The sequence below is a fragment of the Pinus tabuliformis genome, chromosome X, assembly GCF_031772625.1.
Source record: "Pinus tabuliformis cultivar Carrire ecotype Pingquan chromosome X, CPIR1, whole genome shotgun sequence".
NCBI lineage: Eukaryota > Viridiplantae > Streptophyta > Pinopsida > Pinales > Pinaceae > Pinus > Pinus tabuliformis.
In genome coordinates, this window is record NC_142308.1 from 1565376722 (window position 1) to 1565403452 (window position 26731).

A 26731-nucleotide genomic window follows, 5' to 3' on the forward strand; every position below is an offset into this window, starting at 1 on the left:
TTTTCATGAGCAAGCCTTCTGCTACCCAGTAGTTTGCCCAGCTCAGAAATTGTGCAGAGATGATCAGCGGGTCGGGCCCCTAGCCTCATTGTAGTTCCCATCACCAGGAGCTCCCGACAATAGACTACGAGTTCCTCCTAGGAATTGTGCAGTTTCTACTGTTAGTGACCAAGAAACCAATTGCTAGTTCCCTCTAGGAATTGCATAGTTTTGGCTGCCAGTGTCTCAGCAGCCAACTACCAGTTCCCTCTAGGAATTGCACAGTTTTGGCTGCCAGGCTCCTGGGTAGTTCCTCACAAAAGATGTGCAATCTCTACCTACTAACCCTTCTTGCAGCCCAACCTGTTCCTCTAGAAAACTGTGCAAATTTGGCCTTCCATCCCCTGCTTCCTTCTCTTTCTAGAAACTACGCAAACCCTGCTAACCTTTCCTTCCTACATCCCAGACTGTCCCTCTAAAAACTTTCACAATTTTTCATTCCATCCAAGCCAGACCTCGCAGACAGTCACTGTCCACTTAGATTGCCGATCTTCATCACTTAGCGACTCTTGTGCAGTTTTCATCAACAATGCCCGAAGCCATCCTCCTGCTTCTGAAACCTTGCTACCTCTCCTGGTCACCTACATTTGAAATGATCACGTGTGATGGTAGACTAGGAGGTTTTAGATTTGATGTCATCTCGTCATGATTGACTGTAGGTACAGGTACACTAAAAAACATGGCGTGAACATGAAAGGGATGAACAAAGGGAGCACATGCAGAAGGACAGGTTCACTAACAGATGAACGCACAATGCACGTGAAGAGTGGTGCTTGCGAGTAGATGATCACGCAAAGATGTGTTCATGGATGAATGGATGACCAAACATGCATGTCGGCCGGATAAGTCGTTCTTGCGGACAAGACCGACCTCCCTAGTATCTAATGATATCTAGCGACAAGCAAACCAAACAAATTCTATCTTTCTCTAAATATGCAATTTATAAATAAAGGCAAACAGGTGTTTTAGGCCTACCTCGGGTCCAGTGCTAGTTTATGGAAGCCACGCTCCATTGATCCAAATGAGCTCCCTTTTAAAGAATCTGCATACGCAAACAAGCACACACATTAAATAGCATCTGAAAAGCCAATATAATAAAGCATATTTATCATGATGATCAAGGAATTCATGAAACAAACCATATAAGACAATTTATTGAGAAAAATGAATCTGATTGTATTAACTTTAATGAAAGAAGAACTTTACAACCTTGGTGCCTTGATGTTGTACAAGCTCCTCCCAGGGTCCAACAAGAATCTCCTCTACTTTCACAAGTTTCACTCTCTTCCTAATGAAGCCAAAACGTATGTAATCTCTCCTCTCAAGCTTAACTAGGAAGTCTCAATTCTAGTAGCATTTACCCGAAAAAATGTTCAACTTTTGACCTCCCTAGCAACTAGCCCAATGCCTTAATTTATAGTGCAATGGAGAGAAGTTACTAAGTCCACCTTCAAAGGGATAAAGCCCTCCTTCAAAGGGATAAGATCCTCTCATCAAGGGATTAGCTCCTTTAGTTATGGGATGCATGAACCACCTAGGAGCGAACCATCCACGTCAAGGTTCCTTCTAGAAGCATCCAGAATTAACCACAAGTGAGTTTTTAAGAATAAACTTGCACCGTTTTGACTTTCACAGGGGTCCGCACCCACTCCTTTAGAGACAGAGCGGGCAAGTCCGCAGTAACATGACCAAGGGGTGCGAGACCACAGGTAACAGTAAGAGAAAGTTTGGAACCAAAGCTTTATTGATTTTAAAGGACTTTCTCTCATTTTTAAAGCTTGACATGAAGAGCTGAGGTTTGAGACTTGCAAAGGAGGACAGTATGAGTGATGATAGACCTACACTAACTGCAAATAGTCATGGTGACAATATTTTGTGTAGCAGATTGCCCCCTAAAGTGCGAAGTCTGTAGTAGATGAGGATTTCATTTATCATCTAAGAAGAGTGAAGTACTTTATCATTTCGAGGATCATCTTGTGGAGAGCCCGGTTGGAACCTGTAAAAACATTCAATACAAAATATATATATGAGATCATATCATTGCTGAGGTAGGCATTCCCATACTCAGATCAAAACTGACTAGAAAACTAACTAAACTGCTCTGATGTAGGAATGATCTTGTAATACATCACAAGTATAGACACATGTAGACACAGTATGGACGCAGCCATCTGTTTATGAATAGTCCACTGTATAATGAATACAAAATTCCTCGCAGCCTAGATGGTGGAAACTAGATCCAGGGTCTTGATTTCTATTTCCCCAAATAGTATGATTCTATCCATGTGAATGAATGTGTTGAAGTCGAACATGGTAGAAACCACTTGATTACCAGTCAATGATGTAAACTGTTAACAAGTGTGAGAGAAACCACCAGTAATGTCAATGGCTCTCAAAGTACTCAGTACAATCCATGAGATGTGAATAGATGTGTTGATGTCGAACATGTCACGGAATCCTTTGATTGAAGGTCAATCATGTAACCTATCGTCGAAGGCGAGAAACCTGCCATTGAGGCATGCAGATCCCAAGGTACTGACAATTTCTAGATCATCTTTCTAGATAATGAGCTGAAGTCGATAGAAAGCGATCCGTCATAGGCAAGCCCACAACACAAAATCATAGATCATGTTTGAAGAAATATAGTTGCAAGGACTGACTCAGGGATGGTCAAGATGGATGACAGATATTTTGCAGATGAATGGTTTATTTGCACTGACCTCTTGAACACATAACGACACCACAGATGGTTTGGTGACAATTGACCCAAAGTTAATACCCAGAAACCGGCTAAAGACTTTCAATATGGTTTGATCAACTGTTAGGCAAAGGATTTCCCAACCCAGGTGAATAAAAAGTGTCATGTTCAAGAGTGGTTAAATGTTTTTCTGAGACACAAAGTATGACAAACAGGCTTATTTTTCTATCTTTTCCCCCACCATTTCTGGCAAGTACCTCTTTATTTTTAACAAGCTTGAGGAGGATAACATTTGCTTGATTATAAGCTCATCCTTCGGATGAGTCCAACTTAGTTTAAATTCGAACCCTAAGAAGGAGTGGTCCATTCCTGTTTGTAATTGAACAGGTCCTTTACTGTTAAATTTTAACGAGTCCAGTATAGGAGAAACTCGGCGTTTCTCAATTTTAGGGAGTCTGAAAAAACTTAGGAAAACTCCATGGTTGTCCTTTTTCGTAAATTTGTGTCTCCCAAGCCCGAAAAAGTATAAAATAATACTTGAGAGAACCGCTTGACCATTACGACCAAGGAGTACTTTTCATAATTAGTGTCTCTGATCCGAAAAAGTAAAAAAGCGATCAATGACACGTCATTTTATAACCAATATCGAATTTGAAACGACACAAGTCCGGAAATATTTTCATGCTTTTACGGTTAGAAAATGGCTGTAAGTGGACCATCTTTTTAGTTCCGTTTTAATGAGCTTAAAAAGAAAAACTCGGCAATCTTTTCATATTTTAGGAGTAAAAAAAGAGCTTAAAGGTGACTCTAATGTTTTTCGTAAAAAATGATCAATTTTGCCTAAAAAATCTGTTATCCTGCACAAAAACTCAAACATTACTCATACCTGTTTAAAATAGATAAAAATGCTTCAAAAGTTACCTCTTTAAAGTGAAAAATAAACAAATTAAAATTCATTTATTCAAAAAAGCTTATAAAAAGGGCTTTTGTAAATTCATTTTTACCGTTTGACTTCAGAGTGAGAAAAGAGAGCTTTTGGTCAGAAACTTCTCGTGAAGATTGCGAAAAATCCGTCTGTTGGAATCGAACGCCGTCACCTCCAGGTAATCCACATCATCTTACTCTTTCATTTCATCCATTTGAAATTTTTTTTTAGGGTTTTATTTTGTTTTTTAGGAAATTTTTAGGTTAAAAACCCGTGCGCGGGGGTCCGCAGGCATAGCATAGGAAACCTGCGGACCCCGACTTTTTCGTAAAAGGAAAAAAGTTAGGGGTCCGCACTTGCTGTTAAGGCAGAGTGTGGACCTACGCACTGTCTCTAACATAGAAGGTGCGGTCCCCGCAACAAAGGTTTTCAAACTTAAATTTTTCAAATTCCACCCAAAAATTTTGATTTTAAATATTCTAATCCACCTTTTTATTGAATGTAGGGTATACATCATGCTTGATTGGTGGGAATGGGAGCATGAGGATGTGAATCTCACCGCGATTAATCATCAACCTTCGATTGATGCATTGAAGGCATGCGGTTTATACAAATTCTGGGCCATACCTGGCATGAGGGCCCAGGTGGACTTTTTGCAGTGGTTGGTAGACAGGTGGAATATACAAGACCAATGTTTCTTTATTGGTGGCCACCAGCTTGAAATGGAGCGGGAAGACATTTACTTTTTGACTGGTTCGCCTAAGAGAGGTGAACATTTGACTCTATTTGGGACTAGGCCAGGTGGCCAGTCTGTCGATAGCCTTCGGCTAGAGTTTTGTAACGACCAAACTAGAGACAAAGGGATTGATATCAAAACCATCTCCCGTCCTGAACTCAAAGTGATTGCATTTACTGTTACCAGGCTCTGCAGAAGTGCAGCACTACATGTGGCCGCTGGATCCCAAATGCGGATGGTAGTAGACTGCTTTCGAGGCACCATCTTCAACTGGTGTGAGGCTGTGTTGGCTAATGTAAAATTCCAACTGACTAGAGCAAAGAATAAACAACTAAAGAACTTTGGATACGGTGCTTTAGTTGTGAGCTTTGGTCTAGAGAGGGTCCCAATGTTGGTCCCACAACATCTTACCGTTGGAGCTGGACTTCCCCGAGAGCCCAAACTGATGCGTTGGGTTGCAGTTATGGCCCGTCATCTTGAGGAGGGAACAAAAGTCGTTCGATTTCCTCCTGAGCATTTTCATTGGTTGGAGAACCAAGTTTTTGCTATTCAGGATTTTCCTTATGCTGGGATAGATTATCATGGTGACCCAGACATGGCTCTTCCACCAGGAGAGCAATGGGATGACTCAGGTAAAATCATTTTCAACATTTTCTAATTTATTTATTTTTTTGTTTTTTTTTTTTAAATCATCCCAAAATTGATAGTAAAAGTTACAAATGCTGATGTAGGTCCATGGCGACCAGCCACTCTCCGGCCCTATGAGAGGAAATAGCCAGCTGCAGCAGTACCAGCCCCATAAGACGAATCTACAAAGACCCTGGCCGAATTGGAAAACCATCTAGAGCGGTTAACAGCAGACATTCCAGAGACCAGCATAGATGACATTCCTCTTAGGCTACAATGCTATGTGATTGGGGTCCCAAGACCTTCCAGGAGGTTCCTTTGTAGGGTGGCCCGTACAGTGGTTTCTTATCGTGATCATCACCAGTGATAGGATGATTGCCTGTTGTAGACTCATATGACATTTTTGCTTTCTGTACTATAATGTTTTCCGATCATAAGGTGTTTTTCAACCTATGATCGAAGACGATGTATATTTGACACACTTCTATGCTATGCTATATCACTATTACCAGCTTATCTTGTAAAACATATTATGGAATGTTTTTAAATTTACTTGTATGATTATTGCAAATGTCTACTTAACATTCGAGAAGAAATTGCATCTGCTAATGTGTTTAAATATCTTGGAATATGCTGATATTCAATATAGTCAAATTCACATTCCGAGAGACGAACTCTCAAAAATAATCTCAATAATACTGGATTTCTAATGGCATATACTCTATTAAGCTATAATACAACAAGTTCAGAATCTAACCTCACAATCAAACTCCGAATCCAAAATGAGATGGATTCAGATAACAACTCAATCACTGCACTATACTCTACAATGTTGTTCATTGTTTGACTGATGCTTACCCCATGCATAGATACCTACTCATCAGAGGGCGAATAGATAACCCAAGCTGTGGAAGAAATGTCTCGTGTATTATGACAAGCACCATCAGCAAAACCAATATATGTTTGGAGAGATGTCGACATCTGCAATATCCAAAGTAAAATCAAGATAAGAAGGAATAATGACAAAAACACTCTCTAAACTAAGCACACTTTTTAATCTAAAACACACTAGCTAGAAAGAAAACTAACCTAACTAAAATCTCCACACTCAGATTTAAGCATAATATCTTTTCAGGTAAAGACCATTTCTAGACTTACCTAAAGAGACTCCATCAAAGTCTACCAATTCATAGGCCCCTTTTGCCAACTTTCGCTTAACAACATAAGGACCATGCCACATGGGTACGAATTTTCCAGCGCCTAATTTATCATTTGCTTGATCGTACAATAAGACTAGGTCTCCTTCTGAAAAATTATGAGGTGTAACATTTCGATCATACTGCGCTTTAATACGTTTGGCATGAGCTTCGATTGCTCGTGCAACATCACATCGATTCTCATCTAGCTGAGCCAAGTACAACAAATGTTTTTCCTCTTTGGAAGTGGCTGGAAGTAATTCTATGGCCATTTGCAATGACAAGATTTCGCATTCAATGGGTAACACAGCTTCCAAACCATAAACTAGTTGGAAAGGAGTGAAACTGGTTGACGTTTTTACTGAGGTTCGGTACGCCCAAAGTGCTGAAAATAGCATGTTATGCCAATTTGACCAATGAATCCACATGATTCGTCAGATCATGATGACTATAACTTTGTTGATGGCTTCAACCAGACCATTAGCCTGTGGATAATATGGAGTTGAACTATCGCGATGCAGGCCAAGTTGGTCTGTTAGTTCAGTCATCATAATGTTTCAAAAATGACACCCATGATCAGTGATAATCGCTTGTGGAACACCAAACCTAGTAATTATAGGATTGAACACGAAAATCATAGCAGTTTTTCTGTCTGCCTCAAATGTAGGCATCGCCTCGGCCCACTTGGTAAAATAATCTACCACAAGGATGATATACGCATGTCCCCAGGCAAGTGAGGGTTACATGTAATAAAATCGATATCCCATTCCGTAAAAGGACCGACAACAATTATAGGGTGGAGAGGAGCAGGTGGAGCGCACCTCTTTCAATAAAAAATTTGGAAGTTGTGGCATTTTCGGACCGTGTTAATACAGTCTTTAAACAAAGACTGCCAGAAATAGCCAACACACAATATCTTTTGGGCTGTGGCAAACCCAGACATATGACCGCCACATGCTCCAGAGTGACAGTCATTTAGAACCCTTTCAGCTTCCTCATGAGTTAAACAACGTCGGAAAATGGAGTCCGCCCCACAACGATAAAGTGTATCTCCAATAATTTTGAATTGTTGGGACTGGAATCGTATTTTCGACGCTCTGGTCTGCGAAACCAGAGATTCTGGGTTCGATCCCCAGCGGAGTCGCCATTTTGTCGGCCGGATAAGTCGTTCTTACGGACAAGACCGACCTCCCTAGTATCTAATGATATCTAGCGACAAGCAAACCAAAAAAGTTCTATCTTTCTCTAAATATGCAATTTATAAATAAAAGCAAATAGGTGTTTTAGGCCTACCTCGGGTCCAATGCTAGTTTGTGGAAGCCACGCTCCGTTGATCCAAATGAGCTCCCTTTTAAAGAATCTGCATACACAAACAAGCACACACATTAAATAGTATCTGAAAATCCAATATAATAAAGCATATTTATCATTATGATCAAGGAATTCATGAAACAAACCATATAAGACAATTTATTGAGAAAAATGAATATGATTGTATTAACTTTAATCAAAGAAGAACTTTACAACCTTGGTACCTTGATGTTGTACAAGCTCCTCCCAGGGTCCAGCAAGAATCTCCTCTACTTTGACAAGTTTCACTCTCTTCCCAATGAAGCCAAAAGGTATGTAATCTCTCCTCTCAAGCTTACCTAGGAAGTCTCAATTCCAACAGCATTTACCCTAAAAAATGTTTAGCTTTTAACCTCCCTAGCAACCAACACAATGCCTTAATTTATAGTGCAATGGAGGGAAGCTACTAGGTCCACCTTCAAAGGGATAAAGCCCTCCTTCAAAGGGATAAGCTCCTCTCATCAAGGGATTAGCTCCTTTAGTTATGGGATGCATGAACCACCTAGGAGTGAACCATCCACGTCACGATTCCTTCTAGAAGCATCCAGAATTAACCACAAGTGAGTTTTTAAGAATAAACTTGCACCTTTTTTACTTTCACAGGGGTCCGCACCCACTCCTTTAGAGACAGAGCGAGCAGGTCTGCAGGTAACATGACCAAGGGGTGCGGGACCACAGGTAATAGTAAGAGAAAGTGCGGAACCAGATCTTTATTGATTTTCAAGGACTTTCTCTCATTTTTAAAGCTTGACATGAAGAGCTGAGGTTTGAGACTTGCAAAGGAGGACAGTATGAGTGATGATAGACCCACACTGACTGCAAATAGTAATGGTGACAATATTTTGTGTAACAATGCAAGATGTTCTCACTGACGGACGAACAGACGAACATGCACCTTCGTGAATAGATGAGCTTCTCAAGCCTCCCCAACATGCAAGCAAGGAACAACATTCCAAAGCTTCATAAAGTGAACCAAATACCATCGGAGACTCCACACAGTTTGCCATGCAGAGGTGAAGTTGTAATACACCATGAAGACATCCATCACCCAGTAACATTGTAGCTTGACATGCATTCCAACAACAACACGAATGTACCATCATTGTCATGTCGAGTCATGTCACCCACATCTCTACTATGGGCTATGTTGTTAACCAACGTGATGTAACATGGAAGTTGAAGAGACCCACTTGTTGTACAAAGGGTCATGCAAAGTCGAAAAGTCATGGAAATCAAACAGTCATCAGGGTAGTCGAACAGCCACAAGGGTCAGTTTCACCCTTGGCTATATATACCCCCTCATTTGTACATGCAAAAGAAATTTCACCTCAGCTCCTCCCACATAGCCAAGAGATTCTGTAATATTTTCTGAGGAGTAAGTAGTGGCTCCAATGCCCTGCACTCGAGGTTAATGATGTATGGTGTAACAATGTGTCTTGGAACTTTCTCTTATTTTAGAAGCCTGTTTATAGGCCAACACATTTTCAAACATGTATTGTAATTATTGTAAGACTAATATTTAAAACTTGTGATGCATGTTGCTTTAACCTATGTTCTAAATCTAAACTATTTCACTTGTTGTAATACATAATCTATTAACGGAAATGTGTTGTATATGTTGTTAGCATTGTCTCGCCCGTGTAGACTTCTCTCCCGGACACCAGAGAGACATTTCACATAAAACTTGTTGTAACAACCATTGCACTCATTCGGACTCATGCTTTGAGTGTTGTATGTGTTATCTTACCTTGTGTGTTGTGACCTATCACATCCGTGTGGACTGCTCCTCTGGAAGTTGTGCATGTCTTGTTGTGTTGTTTGTTCCTATTTGAGTTGGGACTTCATTTGAGCCAACTTGGGACTCACTCCCACCCTCTCCCTCTAAACTGAAAGAACCATTGACACAAGTGACACTTGCACTCACCAGGCACGTGAACCTCACTTCTCGAAGACAAATCAAACTACTCTCCTATGCTGAGAAGCAAGAGTTGAGGCAAATCCTTAAGACAATGGCAACTGAGCCATCATACCAGATGGGACTCCCACACCAAAAGGTGTGAGGTCTAATTGGGACTTCATACCTGGGTGATCCCCTGAATGGTTGCAGATCCAACACCATCAACATCTGGATAAGAGGGAGAGAGGTTTGAGGATCATTCTTGGGGTTAATGCTACATATCAAGTGAAAGGTTTTGGTTCTATTAAATTTGATTTTTACCTGGTGAATCCATTCTTGTTTGTGATGTGATGTATGTTCTGGAACTGAAGAATAACCTAATGTATACTACTATCTTAGAAGACACATGGATGAGAGTAGATTTCATAAAAATAAAATTCCTCACATGCTTGCGGAATCCCATATGAGGGATGCATTCACATTAGGATCTACATTTGAAGGACTCTATAGATTTAATTAGATACCTCTACTGGAAATGGTCCAGGACATCAATCGCCATAGTGAGCTATGGCACCATAGGTTGGCACATCTACATTATGAAGCCCTACAAAATTTGAAGAAGCTAGTCTCTAGGATGCCTGATGTTCAAGCAAGTCATGATGGAGTATGTCTGAAATGTGCCAATGGAAAGATGAAAAGGGTACCATTCCCCTCTATTAGGAATGAGACAGATGATATTATTCAACTCATTCATTCTGACCTTTGTGTACCTATTCCAATGCATTCTCTTGGTAATCATCTCTATTATATCATATTCATTGATGAGTTCTCTAGGATGACATGGATATGCTATTTGAAGCACACGGATGAGGCCTTTGATATGTTCAACAACTTCAAGGACTTCAAGGAATTGATAGATAATCAAATAGGGATGAAAATAAAGGTCTTTGGGTTTGACAATGGTGGTGACTACATGTCAAATGAGTTCATTGAATTTTGCAAGAAGGAAGGTATTAAGAAGGAAACTATTGTTCCCCAAAATCCTGAGCAAAATGGAGTGGTTGAGGGAAGGAATATGTCTATTGTAGAGATTTATGTTGAATGATCATAAGTTACCAAAGTTCCTATGAGGAGAATCAATGAATACACCAATCTATGTACAAAATAAGGTTCTTCATCAAGCTTTGGACAACAAGACTCCCAAAGAAATATTCATAGGTATGAAGCTCGATATTGGTCATCTAAGGATATTTGGTTGCCCCATATACTTTCATGTGCTAAAGGATAAGAGGAACAAGCTGGAAGCCACTGGAAATAAATCTATGTTTGTCATACATTGTGAAAATTCTAAATCATTTAGAATATATATTTATGGCCAAAGGAAGATCAAGTTTAGCAGGGATGTGACCGTCGATGAATATGTTGCCCTTGGGAAAGCTAGAGACTTTCCTCCACCTCCTCTAAAGAAATATGATGATATGGACATATTAGAAAGTCCTTATGTGATAGAATTTGTGAATTTGATGATCCCATGGAGACTATGGACCCCTTGGATCCTCCTCAAAGTGATCTGCCTTCCAAGAAAATACCATTATGGCTTCCTAATACTTTAGAATATGCTGAGAGATATGTTCCTTCCAAAAGTACCTTTAGAGAAAGTAAAAAGTGAAGCATGTATCAAGGGTACATTGTAGATATGAACACCATGATCTAGGCTAATACTTTTACCATTGAATACGTAGTGTAGGAGCATGTTTCAAAGGATGTTATGTCCAAAGAGTATTAATCCATTATAAAGAATGATGCACGGGATACTTTTTTTAGACCAAATGGAAAGTTTGTTGTAACCTCGAAATGGTTTTACAAGATTAAACATGGAGCTTATGGAAGCATTGGAAAGTATACGGCAAGGTTCATGGCTAGAGGATTCTCCTAGAAAGAGGGAGAAGATTATGATGATATATTTGTGCTAGTTTCCTACCATACCACCATTATATCAGTTGTTTCCCTTTCTACTAGTCAAGGATGGACTCTTCACCAGATTGATGTAAAGAATACATTTCTTCATGGCATGCACGAGGAAGAAGTATATGTTGAGTAGTCTCAAGGATATGAAGCAAATGACAAGAAAACTCATTGTAGATTTAAGAAAGAATTATATGGTTTGAAGCAATCTCCTTGAGCCTGGTATGCTCACATTCATAATTACCTAGTGAAGCTTGGATTCACAAGATGCAAATCTAAATCCAACCTCTATTTTAACATCCTCCAAGGTATGAATTTGATTTTTATTTTATATGTCGAGGATGTATTATTGGCAAATAGTGAGCCTCTCATCACCAAGTGTAAGAGGGAGTTGGCCTCTAAGTTCGAGATGAAATATATTGACATGATGCATTATTTTTTTGGATTAGAATTTTGGTAGAGATACAGAAATTTTTTTCTTTCTCAAGGAAAATATGTCATTTATTTATTGGGGAGATTTGGAATGACTAAATGAAAATCCTTAGAAACCCTTTTGGAGATGAACTTCAAGAGTTTATGTAGAGATGCTACTAGACCCGATTTGGCTAACCCTTCAAAATATCATGAATTTATAGAAGCATTGATGTTTCTTGTAAACACTCATCCATACATAATTTTTGTTGTGAACACCTTGAATCAATTCATGAATGAGCCACTTCATTCACATTGGGTTTCCACAAAGCACATCATGGTATATCTGCATCGTATGATCAATATTGGTTTGAGACATACTACAGGAGATGTACAAATACATGGATACACTGATGTTGACTGAGCTAGAAATGTTATTGACAAGAAGAAAACATTTGGGTGTTACTTTAGCTTGGGATTTTCCATGATGTCATGGATGCGGAAGAAACATAAGTCCTTGTATTAGAGTATGGAAAAGGAAGAGTATATTTCTACTAGTATGGCTAGTTGTGAGGTAGTTTGGTTGAGGAAGCTCTTTAGAGAGTTGTTTGAGAAATTCCTAGCTATGATAATGATATATTATGACAACAAGAGTGGGATATGATTGACAGAAAATCCCATGTTTCATGAAAATTCCAATCATATTCAGATCATATATCATTAGATATGTGAGATGGTGCAGAGAAGATTAGTGAGACTCTGTCATATTTCCACTGATGAGCATATTGTAGACATACTCACCAAGGATTTACCAAAAGGAATTTCATGGCATTTAGAGAGTAGCTTAGATTGATGGATGTGACCCTTCTAGGTAGGGTTCACTATTGATCAAAGACACTGAGATATACTCTTCTCCCCTTGTTTGAGCTCCTAGGCTGAGGAATTAAGTCGAAGAGCTCTTAGGTTCGAGACGAACTCATGAACAATAGAAATGTTTGATCCTTACCTCATGATATGTGTGTATCTCCCCTATTTTAATTTCAAGGCGTGTTTGATCCTTGCCTCATGTTAAGTGTGTCTGCCGAGTATACAACAATATGCATCCTACCCACAAGTTGTGCTTGTTAGGATTTTTCCTCCCCGTTTGGCCAATGGGTTGAGATGATGACTTGGGTGTGTCCTATCCTTACATTGTAGGATAAGTGCACATCTCCCCAAAGTGCCTTGGGTTGTGTCTGCTCCTTGTAGGGTAAGTGTGTATCTCCTCCCAAGATTGTGGATGTAGGTGTTCTACCACTTGAATCTTGAGGGCCATGATGGGAAAATCAACAGACGGTAGAATTATTTTCATCCTTACATATCATGGTAAGTCATATCCTACTTATTGTCCTACTATAGTGGGTTGATTTGGGTTCCCAGATGATGTGCGTTGAGTTGGAACTCCCCTATGACGATTGTTAGATAGAGGGTAGTAGCTTGATCTCCCCTCCGATGTCAAATTCTTCATCTATTAGATTTGAGAGGGTTCAACATATGAGAAAAGATAAGCAAAGATGATTTTTGATTTGATATTTGAGGTGGGGCACATATTGCACTTAGTGATTTCTCCCTAGATAAGAGGGAGTGTTAATTTGGCATCTCACGGAAAAATTCCCTCCTTTGAACAGTCTTACTCATTAAGAAAGACCCCTCCTACCACTTGGAAGAATAAAATCTTGTGAAGGAACAATTTTTTTAATATGAAAACCCACATGTGCACAAAAGGTCAGCTTGACCCTAAAGAGAAATTGGACACCCTTGGATGGCTATAAATACAAGTGAAGATAACCTCATCTGAACATCATCATCAAGCATCTTATTCTTTTCTCTTCTTTGGTTTGGCTTGCACATGTTTGAAGTTGGTTCGTAAAAATTGGTTTGAACAAGTTTTAAATTGCACGGTCTCAACTCGCACATGTGAATTAGGGTTTTGGTATATAGTTGCAGTGTTGAAACAAGAAAAAATCATCTATAGCCACATGCATACAGGGTCATTACAGAAATTTTGAGGTCTAAAATGGGCCTCAAAAAAATATGTACAACCAAAATCAACTTTATAAGAACCACTAGGATTTAAGATGATGACGTCAAAAATAGGGGGTGATTCACCATTTTTGGAGTAAGAAAGTAAAAAGATTAAAAAATAAAAAAAAATAAAAAAACTACCTTTTTGAACTCATATTTTAAACATATCTCTCTATGGTTTTACTCAAATTACAAGAGGGAGCACTCACTGGATGCATAATTTAATTGCTCATCTAAAAAGTACACATGTTGCATACTTTTGATGAACCCGACTACAGAAAAAAGAACGAGAAATACATGAAAAATGTGATTGTAATAATGTTTTTCATGTATTTCTCATTTTTCGTGTAGCAAGGTTCATCAAAAGTATGGAAAATGGGTACTCCTTGTATGAGGAATTAATTTTTGCATCCAAAAAATGATTCCACTTGGAATTTGAGAAAAAATGTAGGGAGATAAGCTGAAAATAGGAGTTGAAAAAGTATCTTTTTATTTTTTCCCTCTAAAATTTGATGATGTAATTTAATATTATTTCATTATTTCCACTATTATTTTATATTATTCCTGGGGATGCCCATTTTATACCTCAAAATTCCTCTAACAACTCCCTGCGTCTGAAGTGTTTCAACCGCCTGCATGATTTCTAGCTACGTGTGATTGGGACCTAGGGTTTTTGTTGACATTTAATTGCAGATCTTAATAGTTGACTGCAAGCTTGGAATGCTAACTCTGATTAGTATTGTTGTTGGGATAATCTCTTGGATCTTTTTTGGTTATTTTAGGTGGACATACTACAAAAATGGAAATTTGTGCCAAATTTAGTATTAGATTTAGTGCATTTTGTTTCCAATTAGGATGATCATTCTCGCGCTAAATCTAAGTCTATTGTACAATTTTTAAATCATCATTTTTTGTGCCATATTTTTCATCCATTTCTAGAAAAGAAATTTCATCTTTTTTTGCATGAGATTTTGTGTCATCTTTTGCATCTAATTTTTCACCACTTTCTACATCTAGTTTTGCACCTTGTTTTATGACAACATTTACTTCCAATTTTACACTAGGATTTACATCTAGTTTTACAATAGGTTTTGCTTCTAGGTTTGTGCCAATTTTTGCATATGTTTTTGTGTCGTTTTTGTTCTTATAATTTTGTCCCATTCATTGCTTATAGTTTTGCACAATTATTTGCATCAGGTTTTACACCATCTTTTTCATTCGATTTAGCACCATTTTTTGCATCTAGTTTGTGCCAATTTTTGTATCTAGCCTTACAAGATATTTTTCTTCTAATTTTGTACCTTTTTTTTCACCTTCTTTTTTCATCCAATTTTACACCATATATTGAATATGATTTAGCACCAAATTTTGCATCCATTTTTGTGCCCATTTTTTCATCTTGTTTTGCACCACTTTTTACATCCACTTTCGCGTTTGATTTGTTTCCTTTTTCTGCACCATATTTTGCATCATTTGTTCCATCCAATTTTGCATCGTTTTTAACACCATTTCTCACATCCAAGTTTACATCTTTTTTAGCATGAAAATTTTCATCTAGATTTGCATTGTGGTTTTAAACTAGAAGTAAAACAGGGTGTAACATGAGACAAAAACAAGGGAACCAAACATGGCATACAAAGGATACCGAATTGGGTGAAAATAAGGACACAAAAATGGACACCAAACTAGATACAAAAAAGGACAAACGACGATATGTAAAATTGGATGCAAAATAGGATGTAAATTTGGGTGCTACAAATAAGAAAAAAAAGATGAAAATTTAGATGCCAAATGAGTATGCAATTAATGGTGTAAAATTTGGGTGAAAATCTAGATGAAAATTTTCATGCTAAGCTCCACATTCTAGCACTTAAAACGACTAGGTAAATTTTCACCCTAATATAAGCTTGAAGTGATAGACCAAGATTCTATGCAGGTGTTGGCAACACAAAGCCTTTAAGGCAACATACCATCATAGTAACCTTTAGAAATCAATCTCTAGGGAACTTGAGACAAAAATTAAGGTTATGATGTGATACACCTAGTTCAAATCAGTATACAAAGAATCTATAGTAAGTATTGTTGTACCACTTGGCCTGTGAAAAGATAGACATTATCTATAGCTATATTTTTCTATGTTACAATCCATATGAATTATTAAAATTGAACCATCAATTAACATTCTAAGTTCCTAATGCTACAGATACCATATCAATAATTGATTGTCTATGTACTGGTGCTTAGCATGGTTACACACTCAAATGATAGATATCTCTCATACAAACATCAACCTTTGCATATTAAATTACACCAAATGTTCAAATTAGTCTTAAGGTACTATTATAGTTTAAAGTATTCAATGACTCAACTATCTTTTGCAAAATTTGTAAGCATAATGCACATCTAATTTCAGTTGATTAACACGAACATACCAAAGTTTGGATAGTCCACTAGTTTTGTCATCAATGGGAAACACGTTGGTGACACTAATAGTGTTGATCCACTACATGAGAAGTTCAATGATGACCATTTCCCTACTCCTATAGCAAGACATTCTTCCCAATAACAAAACATGACTACATAGGTTTGGTAACATTGCTTTATACGCTATAATAATGTAAATAATAAAATCATGCTTAACCATAAAGGGCACCATATTTGGAAACAATATGTTTTGATTACTTATGACATCATAGCCAATGTGAAATACACCATGGCAATGCTTTGACATCATGCCCAACCATGATTACACAAGGATAGCCTATGTTATCCATCATCCATATGTAGTAATGCTTGTAATAGATTAATGCATAAAAATTTCACTCGATGGCTACACAACTATAAATCTACAACAATTTCATATAGTCCCAGTCTTCTTTGTTGTCTATGAAGGAAGTCAAGTAAAATTATAGTGACTAATACAATATGAGTTCCTCTTCTCAGTTTTACAGATATGTATGAGAAGATTTATATTGTGCAGTTATTAGAGAGGTCACATAAAAATGAATGTTAGGAATAGTAGTAATAACAACTAATATTATACAAGGAACTAATAGGGACAAAGTTATCATAGGCCAACTTCAATCAATGCTACATCAGGAATGAAGTTCTAACAAGCCACCATTAATATTCCCAATTTTATGCATAAAATAAGTAATGTCACTCAAGGTGTCCTCAGAACACTAAGATATTTTCCTATGAACTTCCCGAATTGGGATTGATGAAATAATGAATATTATACCATAATATCATAAAGTTTTTTCAAGTAATCAACATCAATGAGACCTAAGACCATTCCAGACCTTGCCTTAGGTTTAATGTTCAGTAAGAACAATATCGACCCAAAGGTCATGTAAAATATCTCGCTTGGGGAAATACATTTATCATACAAGGTAGCCACAATGACTAACTATATAACAATGTCCATGAATACAAAATCATCCATAATACCTAAATGTACAACATTCTGCATGACTACAAATTTTCCATGCCTATATATGGCTTCAAAGTAACTACGAAATATCATGCAATTTAAGAAGTACTTGCAATTTTGTAACCATGATACGTGGTGAACTATCTAAATGAATTTTGAGCATCATAATTACTAGGATACCTGTAAATGTACGTATGGATCAGCTTCGTGATTTTCCTCCCAACCATGCAACTTGCACCCCCAGCTTGTAAAACCTATCCCAATGATCAAACCAGGGATTCCAGAGGTCTGGCCCACCCCCACGGTACATATTGTTGTTTATTTGAAGTGTTTTACAGGGGTTCTAGAGGTATTTTTTTCTCCACCCATCAGCCAACAAGGGACTCCTAAGATAAAAATATCCACCCATCAGTCAATAATAGATTCCAAAGATAAAAATCTCCACCCATTAGCTAGTAAGGGATTCTAGAGATAAAAATCTCCACGACCCAATATAGAGGTTATGGGATCAAAACATATTAATCCTTTTGAATGCTCTTCTGGACTCAGCCAGTCTTGATAGAATAAGAATTAGCAACATCAATGGTTGTAAATTTTGTTGAAGCTTGTTCCTTACACTACAAGAAGAGTAATAGACCTATTTGATGTTCTATATGCATTGGAAGGAGAGTACACAAAACCCTTGGATGACTTGGAATACGTCACCCACAATAAAAGAGTGAAGAATGTCTAAGCTTAGAAGATTCAATGTTGATGCTCTTGTTTCAAAAGGGAAGGATAACCAACCATTTATGATGCAGCCACTTCCTCAGGACAGTTTGATAGGAAGATGCAGAATGCTTGTACTCCATAACTACTACTTTGACAAGAAACACAATAATAACATTTGCAGTATAGAAGTGTTTCAGATGAAGTAGTCATGGCTTAGAAATATATTGGGTAGGGGTCAATTTAGTGTCTTAAATGCTGCTAGAATCCAGAGGAAACACGAGATCAACATTGTTAAGTTGCACACTATTTCTGGAAAAGGACTCTCTTAGCCCAAGTAGGCTGATAGTTTCAGATTAGAAATGTCCATGAATCTTGAGCATGGTAATGATGAATGCTTTATTTTATACTTTCATTTGAAGATGAAAAGAATCTGGTGGTATGGATAAGGTATATCCAAAGAAACCTTGAATCTAGGACAATGATTGGATTCCCCAAGTATCTATAGGATTGTCACTTAGATTTTTATGTGTAGACCCACTAGAAAGTTTTATCCACTAGTGTTTGTTGAGGCCTTATAATGATTAGGGTAGACTACAGGATAATTACATCCTTGTGGAGAATATATCAGATTATACTATCCCTGTGATAAGGTTTCAGCTAGAGATTCAACAACAGAAACTTGAACAATATTTAACATCTTCAAGTAACAAAAAGAAATTACCATGGCTGGTGACATGCATAGCATATTTCTTTGGGCCTAACAAGGTCTACAACCATCCTTTTTAGAAATCCATGGTGCTGGAATGTAGTATCTTAAGTCCACCTTTGTGTGTGTTTAATGATATTATTTGATTTCAGGTACCCAAATTCATGTACTCAATAGAAACGACAAACCCTTCAGCTTACAAGCACTCAGAGTTTCATGTTTTCCAAAAATTTCTTATTTCTGAGTAGTAGACGAGCATTATCTAAACCAAAAAGCTGCAAACTATAACATCTCTAGTGTAGACTAAGGTTCATTTACTGACTGACGATGGACATATTCGATGCCTAGTTGGTGCCATTTTTAAGTGGTTCCTTTGGCTATCGAATGACTTATTGAATACATTTGACTCTGATTTTTTTCTAGTTGGTTCTGGTAGAAGTAGGTAGTGGCAAAACAATTTCCAACAAGATTTGAAATCAATTTAACTCTCCCCATGTTGAGAATTTATTTCCATTGTCCCAAAGAAAATATTAAACTTCTTTCCTTTCTGGAAACCTATGGTGGTGAATCATTCACATTGGAGTTAGCACGAGACAGATCATAAGGCATGTAGATTTTCGCTTCATTGCTAGAAAGGGTAAATTTCATGGTAAGGGGTTTGAAAATAATGGATTAGTGGAAAATGTTGCCTCTTCAAAGTCAACTAGTATGCCCTCAAGAAAAATGGGTTCAAGGTTTGCAACTTCAGCCATATACAAGGGATATGGAAACAATGATGAGAATGCTCAGAATATTGATTGCCCAGACAATTAGAGCAATGTTTATAGGACCAAATCATAGAGGTATAGAGGTTTAGGAGATGGTAAAGAGGGTGTAGAACCTACAGAACCCAATGTTGCTAGGGGCAGGACTTCCCTATCTGGACAATAACTCAGTATAAAACTAAATTATTCTAAGTAAAAATAAGTAAGTACATCCAAAGCAAATGGAGGGAAAACAATTGCTAGAGGTGGTGATGGAACTAATGTTTGCAAGGCAAGGGAGTGTGAGGAAAGGTTGATAAATGCTGAAAGCTACAACAGAGACATACATTTCCCTACTCGAGCCACCAATACTCAGTACTTTTAGATGCATGAAAGCATGGAGAATGGGATGCATGTTATTTGCTAACAACTAGAAGGGAATGGGAATGAGTAAATTTTCACGTGCATCTACTATGTTTAGATGAGCTTCAGAATGGATCCAACAACATAATCTTGTATTAATAACATTAATTGCAACTATTTTACAGGAAAGAGACTTTATTGTTCATAGGATTTGGCATACTTGGCCCATATTTTGTACATGGCCATTGCGTTTGGGGAGGTTATTCCTGCTACTTTGAATATTTTGGTTGTACTGTTGTCTCATAGGCATGGAATCATTTCTTCTTATGGGCATATCATCCTCTTTTGTGCTTATTTGGTGCAAATTTCTTAGCTTCACCGCAATGGCAGACATTTTCAATGTTTTTCTGAGCTTGGGATTTATTGATTCAGGGTGTAGTTTGCACAATGGCATTTGTTTTTGGCTACATAGGTTCAGTTTTGATAACGATTATTATTGGGATGGTGGTTCTATGTATACATGGTAGCTTTCAGATGACTATCTTATAGACTATAGCAACATGTATTGCTTTTTCTATGAATCATGAACATCTAGTGTTGTTGATTACAATTATGTACTCTATATATTCTGCTAAATTTCATGTGGGATGGCTTGGCATGGTTCTGTGCATGAACTTGGTTTTCATATCTAGTGACATTTTGATTTACTTTCTAAAGAACAATGCAAAATAAGGTAAAGAGAGAGGTTTTGATCCACAATCTGAAGGGACTAATGGTAGGGCAAGAAATTTCTCTCATGCATTTGGATACAGTGGTCCTCATGGTGAAGAAGGTAATTTTGGAGTCACTTGAAACTAGGAAATGAGGATTAGAGTGTCCATCACTAACACGTAGACCCCCAAAAAATAAGACAAAGAGAAAATAATATTGTATAGTATTAATCAATGAGAATATAATATTGTATAATAATAATCTAAGCCCATAGCTCAACACCAAATTGACATATAAGATCCCATTGTTTGTGGGATAGGGCATCCCCTCCGAAGTAATTTGATTGTTTACTCTATGGAGGTGTACACGCTACCCTCATACAGATTTGAACATTTGACCTCCAAAGAGAACATGTTCTTAACCATTAAGCCCATCCAGATTGTAAATTAGAGAAAGAAAATATTAATATGTAAATATTTTGAACATTCAGATATAAGATCACCAAAAAAGTATAGATCATACACACACAATAACAGGAAAAAAAACTCAGGAGTCAGAAAGGAGTAAATTGCAACCAACAACCAACAATAACCATGATCTTCACTTTGTGTTGTTCTTGTAACTAGCAACACAAACCATGCAATACCTTCCATACTATAGCCTTACAACAACTCAAAAAGAGTCAAAATTTCCCTATCAATAATTTTTTACATGCATTATATGTCGCTTTGAAACCACGATACTAGAATTTTTCTTGCCACTAACGAATTAGAATGCATAGACATTAGCCTAACAAAGTCCCAAAATTGTTTATTTATTTTTGTGCTGCACACTACTGAACATGTCTATGCTTGAACACAATTTCTTAGACACATATTCTCCATTCACCTACTATCTCTCTCATGCTATCACAAAGCTAGAATGATGACCTTCTTGATGGTGATTTCCACGGGCACAAGCATGACCTGCAAATGAAATCCACGAATGTCCGTTGAGAAAGAGATTAAGCTCATGTTGGCTTTGATCTCATGTAAAAATTCAAAAATAAGAAACTAATGCCTCAAATAGACATAAATAAATACATAGTATATCCAACAACATGACAATAGTGAATAGATAACTAGAGCTGCAATGGTAAAAACCACCCTAGCCAAAGTTTGCATAACAAAGCCAAATGGCCTAATTCGGGTGTATGCCCACTTTATGATTTATTTGCATTTTTGGGTGGTTGTACTGTTTTCATGGGATTTACCCACATGGCTTTTCACTCCATAAAATTATGGCCATTTTGAAAGTATGTATAACTCTTCCTGAACATTCTGACACACACAGAGGCTACCTTCAATACAACCATTGGTCACACAACATGAGGGTACCTGAAAAATCATAGAGTTTTGCATTGAGGGTACTTGTGGTTACCCTTTTGGTGGTTCAACTTGATGTGCTTAATGAAGAAGGGCAATGTCTTCTTGAGTTTAAGAGAAATCTTCATGATCAGTTTGGTAAATTGAAAAGTTGGATGTCCACCGATGAGAATCCTTGTAATTGGGAGGGTGTAAAGTGTATAAACAATACTGGTGATCCTAGAGTATGGTCACTTGATCTCAGTGGCATGCATTTGATAGGAATCTTGTCTCCCACAATTTCAAATTTGACTTCTTTGAGAGTTATTAATGTTTCAGGAAACATCCTATTAGGTAAAATACCACCCGAGCTTGGGGACTAATTTCAACTAGAGATTCTTAATGTGAGTAGGAATAGTCTGCAAGGTCAAATCCCTCTGTAGTTTTGAAATTTTCCATCCTTGAGAAAACTTAAATTTTCTAATAATAACATTATTGGAAATCTACCACAAGAGCTTGGTAATTTTCTATAACTTGTTAATTTGACTACTCTTGAATTAGAACAGAAAAATTTCAGTGGATTGATTCCACCAGAAGTAGGGAACTTGGAAAGTTTGGAGAAGCATCCCTTTTCAATAATTATTTGTTGGGTCACCACCCCCATAAACTTGGAAATATTTTGGAAATGATAACTTTAAATATCTCATCAAATAATCTTACAGGAAGCATTCCTCTATAGCTTGCCAATTTGTTAAACCTTGCACGACTTGACATGAGCATGAATGATTTTACTAGTAGTGTCCCAAATGCACTGGGAAATATTGCTTGTATTGAATCAATGAAGCATTCTAATAACAAATTTTCAGGACAAATACCTGGTATTCTTGGAAGGCTTTCCCGTTTGACAAAACTGCAACTAGGTGGGAACAACTTTTTAGGACCTATCCCATCACAACTTGGTCAACTTAAAGGCTTGCAGATTACTCTAAATCTAAGCTGGAATAGGCTTTCAAGGTTATTACCAGCTTAACTGGGCAACTTGAATTTGTTAGAATCCATCTATCTCAAATTATCAATTTATTGGCCAACTTCCTCCTTCATTTGCAAATCTTTAGAGTTTGATGGCATGTAATGTTTCATACAATAAACTTACTAGGCCTCTTCCTAACATAACGATTTTTTGCAACATGCCTGTTGGTTGTTTCATTGAAAATCAGGGCTTTGAGGATGACCAAAACTAGATGCAAGTCAACCCTTAAGTGCAGGATAATTCTCCTTTCACCATTTTCGGTAAGAGGATTAGACCGAAAATATATAATATTTTGGCAATAATTATTGGAGTGTTTGGGGGATCTTCATTGATTATAATGGTGTTCATTACCTATTTTTTGAGGTAGCTAGGATGTATGCTCATTCCTCCTAAAGACCAAAAATATGTCAAGTCAGTGGTTTATTTTTTCCCAATACAAAGCTTCACTTTCCAAGACATAGTAGAAGCCACAAATAATTTCTCTAAGACAACTATCATTGGAAGAGGAGCATGTGGAACAATTTATAAGGCCACCCTGCATTTGGGAGAACTTATTTCTATCAAAAAGATGGTTTCTCAACTAGAAGGAAACGAAAGAGCTTCAATTATGAGATATCCACTCTTGGTGAAATCAGGCATTGTAATATCGTGAAGCTCTATGGTTTCTGCTATGACAATGGATCAAAGCTTCTTTTCTATGAGTATATACCAAATAGAAGCTTAGGTGAGTTGCTTCATAGAAGTTCATTTATATTAGATTGGGATTCTCATTACAAAATTTCCCTAGGAGTAGCATAGGGGCTATCATACTTACATCATGATCACATACCATGAATTATTCACCGAGATATAACATCCAATAATATTCTACTTGATGAAAATTTTGAAGCTCATGTGGGATATTTTGGACTAGCCAAGCTGATCAACCTTCCATATCCCAAGTCAATGACTATTGTTGTTGGCTCATATGGTTATATTGCTCCTGGTAAGATATGTCTGCACCTTGAGTAAATTCTTATTTACCAATTCTTTGTTATTCACTATGAAATATGATGTACTACTTTATTTGATGAGTTTCCATTGCATGAAGATCACTTCTTTAACAAAATACTTGGCATCTACTTCAAATTTATTACTCAAGAATATTATTATTTCCTTGGACTTGTTTTATGATCTTCACTCACAGTATCATTCTTTTCTACACAAAAAGAAACAAATTTGGGGTTTAGTTCACTAGGTTAGAAACAAAGTTATGATTAGTTTTTTTGGGGGGGTGTTGGGATGGGGTCCCCTAGATCATATTTGGTTAAATTTTTCTTATGTTTGTAAAGATATTGTAAAGTCTTTGAATTTTGAAGAGCGGAGCGCGAGTAGCATGGGTCATTAGGAGTCAAAGGGGATTTAAAAAGGTCAAAGCCCCTTATTTTGTTAAATTCAAGTTGTTTTGAGACCCGCCCATGGTTTGTGGACCATGGTATTGTAATGAAGAAAGAGTATAAAAGGAAGTCATGTAAGAGTCATAGGGAAGCTAACAAAACAAGTACATGAATTGAGCCTAAATTTGTCTATTCTATACTTGGGAAAAGGGGAAGGCTCCTACAGCTATGTGTGTGGAGACCTTGGCAAGTCCGCAACTAAGTGTGCGGGCCCCTGCAACTATGTGCGCAGAGTTTGAAAGAATTTGTAACTAAGAAGCTGAAGCATAATAAAGACATATTTTGAACTGATATCTATGTAACTGTGAATTACCATTTATTTTCTAAGTTTCTTTATTTTTGAACTGTTGAATGCATTAAATATGGGAAAGTACTTAATAGATTCACGAAGACATAGATCTGCATATTTGTATGATGTTATGCATGTTTAGCGCAATGGTCGAAGGAAAAAAATCTGTTAACTGTTAGTTATTGTAAGTTTTGGATTTCAAGGGTTAGGGTTCATGAAGCTTAAGATAAAGCCCTAGATCTAGAGAAAACACATCACATAGCCCTTTGGATGCAGAAACCTAGTTCTAGCATCACCTAATACTACCTCAGGTGAGACTGCAGTTTGCGCTGCATGGGTTTCTTCTGAAAGGGCCAGTAGTGTAGGGTTTTTTTGGTTAGCGCAACTAAGTCTAAACCAAGGTCCAAGCCCCATCAAGCCAACAAATGGTTCCGTTACTGAGACCGAGATCTATTTGAGGGGTGTGTGATGTGGGGTCCATGGAGAGAAACAAAGAAGGAGATTGAGAAGTGGATATATCGGAAGCTACACGAGCTTGGAGCTAAAGAGAACAAGAATTTTTGTCTGTCAAAAGAAGAGAGGTTGCAGATATATATGCATACACATGAACACAAAGTTTTCTTTTTCTCCTTTCCGTGTGAATTATACGAATGGTTTGCAAAATTGGAGGATGGTCAACCTACCTGGAAGCTATATAACCCTATTGTGTGGACTCCAGAGTTAGTGAAGCACCTAGAAGGATTAGAATACAAGGTTGTGAAGGTTGTCAATTACGGAATCAATAGTCTTTTGGGCGGATTTATCATGAAGTTCACAATTGATACGTATGTCAGTTATAGCGAAGCTAAACGTTGATTTGTCAAAGGACTAAGAGGTAAGTATTTGAAGACTCTGAAAACCTGGATTAAAATTCCATTGTGTGAGAAATAGATTATGCCAATAAATTGATGTTTAGAAGAGGCTTGACGGGAGCTCCGCGAGGTGGGAAACAATTCAAAAAAGATCTAGATGGAATTGCTGAGTACAATCCTCTGTTCGGAGCATCTAATATCAGAGAAGAAGGTAATAGTCTGAAGACGCCCAAAGGTGTGTTGTAATCAGTATATTAGGGCACTGCAAGAATTCCTCATCCATCCAATCCACCTTTGTCATTACCTCCACCTCACACACCTACACCTCCACCTCCATCTCCACTATTTAGTATGGCGAACACTATGAAGATTCTTATATTCAGGGATCTGGGGACAAAAGATCCTAATCAATTATGGTTTGTAGCCAACGCTGTGTGGAGGTCATAGAAGATAACAAATGAAAATATGAAGAAAGTGAAGCTAGTCACAACATTGCAAGATAGGATGCTAGCTTAGTATATTAAGTACAATACCACTAATCCAACTGTTTTATTGAAAGAAACAAAAGATGCGCTGAATCATGAATTCAGAAAGCCAAAGTCTCAAACCCAGTATGTGACTTAGGTCAAAGAAATTTAGTATAAGGTGAATGAATATGCATGGGATATTGATTAAAGGCTGAAATGTCTACTAGAACAGGCTAATATACATATTTTAGATCAGAAACATAAGGACTGGTATACTACTACATTGTTGCCTCATTTGAGATTACCATTGTCATAGCAGAAGATTGTATCGCAGACTAAAGCATTGGAAATTTCTATGAAGTTGGAGGCTTTTCCTATTCAGGATATGAATCTGGGAATGCAGAAGATTCAGACATAGCTGGCTAGCCTATATATGGAGTTGTAGGATCTCAAAAAGGGAAAAGAGGTAAAAATTGAGACCTGTTTTGAAGTGTGGTGCTTAAAGTGAAAAGGAAATGGTCATGACAAGGATCATTGCTCAGTATATCAAAACTATCTAATTGGGGAGGTCCTAGACCCATGAAGATAGAAAGTTTCATTGGATCAAGTAATGGTGTAATGCCCTGGTGCGCTATCTGCCGAATAACAAGGAAACACTCAATTAACAATTGCCATTTGTTATAGAAGTTCGTACAGACACCTCGACAAATATTCTGCAATTTCTATAAGTCTGGAGGTCA

The 26731-nt window shown here is 37.4% G+C and overlaps 3 pseudogenes; all 3 read left to right on the forward strand.

The window, feature by feature from the left end:
• The window catches only part of LOC149146004 (uncharacterized), a 41284-nt pseudogene extending 20568 nt beyond the window's left edge, over nt 1-20716 (forward strand).
• Nucleotides 20717-21854: 1138 nt separating this feature from the next.
• On the forward strand, nt 21855-22451 carry LOC149146005 (putative leucine-rich repeat receptor-like protein kinase At5g63930; annotated as a pseudogene).
• Nucleotides 22452-23959, forward strand: LOC149146006 (putative leucine-rich repeat receptor-like protein kinase At5g63930; annotated as a pseudogene).
• Nucleotides 23960-26731: the final 2772 nt, after the last annotated feature.